At 42.9% G+C, this 3,201-nt stretch overlaps 1 pseudogene; it reads right to left on the bottom strand.

Moving 5' to 3' along the window:
• Positions 1 to 1,389: 1,389 nt before the first annotated feature.
• LOC148034629 (uncharacterized) lies at positions 1,390 to 2,406 on the bottom strand (annotated as a pseudogene).
• Positions 2,407 to 3,201: the final 795 nt, after the last annotated feature.

Raw genomic sequence — 3,201 nt, 5'->3', positions numbered from 1 at the left:
CACCAGATCCGAAATCATGTTGTACGGTTCTTCCTCCACGGTCGTTCCCTTGTTGTGCTCGTTGAATTGCATCTTCTGGTTGGAGGGGACGGATAGCTTGAATTTCGGCCATAGAAGTTACTGCTGTTCTTTGATCCTCTTCCATCGAACTGCCAAGTTGTAAGCACGCTTCTGCTTCACGCACCCAATCCATGTCAAAAGAGTCACCATGACGGATACAAATATTATGTAAGACAAGACATGCAGCTACAAGACTAGGCACGTGGTGAAGGTCCATATCACATCTTTTGAGCAAGATGCGAAACCTTGCCTTCAACATGCCAAATGCTCGCTCTACAGGCATCCTAGTGCTAGATTGTATGAAGTTCCAATAGTACTTCATGTGTGATAAGCCTTCCTTACATCCCTTAAAGGGCACCAACATGTATGGTCGTGCAGGATAAGCACAATCGCCAACCAAACAGTAATTGCCCAACAAACCCCTAGCACATCTTCGCCCGAGTTCACCTCTTGTGAAGTTCAAAGAGTCGTGGATGGAGCCAGCCCAACCCACATCATAGTCCCAAATTGAGCAATTTGATGCAACCGTTAATTGCAAAAGGATTGAATGAAACCCTTTGCGATTAAAGTAATCCTCATGGTTCTCTCTCGGTGCAATAATAGGAATGTGCGAACCATCGATAGCTCCTACGACATAGGGGATGCCTCTAATGGCCTCAAAGTCTCTTGATAGTTTCTCAAATCTAGCTCCAGAAGGCCACTTGATATACATATCTTTTAGGCCTGATGATAAGAAAGCTCTACAAAAATCTAAGACTATGCCACAAGCTGTGCTAGTGGCACATCCATATAGGTCACCTAAGACCTCCAAAGCTGTACCACTAGCTAGCCTATGCAAAGCAATAGATACACGAGTCTCAATGCTCAAGGTTTCACGCATATTGATGCGTTTTTTCTTCAATTGTGGAGCAAGTTTGTCACACAAGTATTGGAAGGTCTCTCTACTAATGCGAAGGCGTTTCTTGAACATGCTTGCTGAGTAAGAACCTAGCAAGAAGTGCTCAAGAAAATGTTTGGCCCGTGGATATGCCTAAGCTTTTCTACGGGTGTGCCCTATCCAACGATTTATACTTTTTTTTGCATGCATACATCGACCCATACACTCAACTAAGTACAACCACATTTGTAACATAGACTCTTCATCACTCATGGGGGGTGGTGATAGAAGCTCAGTAATCGCAAGAAAGCATAACCATGCACAAAACAATGCAATTCTTCTTGGGATGGCCATGTCCACCTGCAAAAATATGCAACACACATTATTTAGATTTCTCATTGCTTACAACATTTCACACCAACACACTAGAAGATATAAATAACATTGCAACATCATTTTGATGCATTCAAAAATTCGACCATGGTAGCATGGAGGGCAGCTAGTAGATCCAAACGTTTGTTTTCGGTGGCCTCCTAACGAATAGAAGACTCCTTCAAATGATCAAGTAGAGCATGACCTGTGTTGGCCATCTCATTCAAGGAGTCCTCTATTTTGGCAGGTCCCTGACGTCCTGATGGAGGTGTAGGTTGAACCTTGGCAGTGGAGTTTTGTGGCTTCCCCTCCTCATTTTCCTCATCTATTTGTGTGTCTAGGGGGTCATTACATGACACAAAGCTAGCATGTGATACACTCTTTACCTGTGCTCTATTGTGATAATATTCATCTACGACATCAAACCATTTACAAATGTATTTTCTATTGTTACCAGATACACTATTGTGAGCTTTGTCTACCCTGTATTGGCCTAAAACATGTGCCCACTTCTTCCTACATGCTTCGCTATCTTTGTCAAAATCATGATAAGTAGCAGATAGTTTATCTGCCACTTTTGCCCATAAATTAACCCCCTGTTTTTTAGGGTTGCTAAATTCATGGCTCATACCACCTCGCACGTGGATTAGCTGATCCACCCAAAAATCTTTTCATTTTCCTTTGCTTTTATTGTCGAGGTCGTCGTCTTCGGTAAGGTCAACTGCTGGCGCCTTCTTCTTGGATGCCCTTGGCCTCTTGGATGAAGCAAACTCTTGCAATTCATCCCTGTGGTCTGCCCCATTCTTCTTTGAAGTTTTGGCTCGTGATGGTGTAGTTTCTTTTGTTGGATTTGGAGGTGAATTTTTTGATGGTTCGTGATGAGGACTTGGTGGCTTAAAAGCCACATTTGGAGGTGGAGGTCTAAAGAAGAAGGGAGAGGCGGGAGAGGGAGAGGTTAACATGGCCGTAAAGCCATGAGGAGGCATTGGAAAATGTGCGGATGAGAAAGGGTATTGTGGTGGTGATGTAAACATTTGGGAGAGAGGTGTGTCATCCTCCATTTGAGAATCAAATGGTTGAGAGTGAGTAGGGTCCATAAAATGTACCTGAAAGAAAACAAAAAAGAATTAGTCATGATAAAAAATTTATCCTTCAAACAAAATTACAAGCATAAAAAAGAGAGGCCTTTGGTGGAGAGATGGGAGAGAGAGAGGCCAAAGAGAGGGCATATGGTGGAGAGAGAGAGAGAGAGGCCACATGGTGGAGAGAGGGAAAGGCCATATGATGGAGAGATTTGCCATATGGTGGAGAGAGAGAGAGAGAGCAATGCCATTTGGCGGATAGAGGGAGAGAGAGAGAGGGTGTATGGTGGAAGAGTGAGAGGCCATTTGGTGGAGAGTTGTCATGTAGAGGATGTAGAAGCCAAAGAGGGCCAAAGAAATTGGCAAGTACCTTCGAAACCTTGTTGGTTTGCACTTGCACATCACAATTGAAGCAAATGTGTTAGTATGCTATTGAATAAACCAACTGTGCAATCAATAAAATCTTGAAAAAAAAAAGCTCAAACTTCAAAGGTGGTCACCGAAATTGCTTGATAGAAGGGCAAACAAGTCTTGATTTGGATAGAATTTCCTCACAGCAGCTTTTTCACAGTGGCAAAGGAAGTACAACACAAAGCTTCAATTTATAGGAAAAAAATGCAAGAGCTCCTTGAACAATGTGTAGACGTTGGAAAATGCAACCGTTGGAACTTGGGACGTGGGTGTTTTGGTTTGTTTGTGTGAAGAGAGAGACAAACGTTCATTTCTGGTGATGAAACGTTTATATTTTTGAGGAAAAAATCGCATGGTCAAATGGTGCCATGGTGGCTTTGGAAATATCGAAATTGGAAG

This window comes from Lygodium microphyllum, chromosome 6, assembly GCF_053477565.2.
Source record: "Lygodium microphyllum isolate KBCC chromosome 6, Lygodium_microphyllum_v1.1.10, whole genome shotgun sequence".
In the NCBI taxonomy this organism is placed as follows: Eukaryota; Viridiplantae; Streptophyta; class Polypodiopsida; order Schizaeales; family Lygodiaceae; genus Lygodium; species Lygodium microphyllum.
The sequence above is the reverse complement of the archived record's forward strand: the minus strand, read 5'-3'. Positions and strand labels throughout refer to the sequence as shown.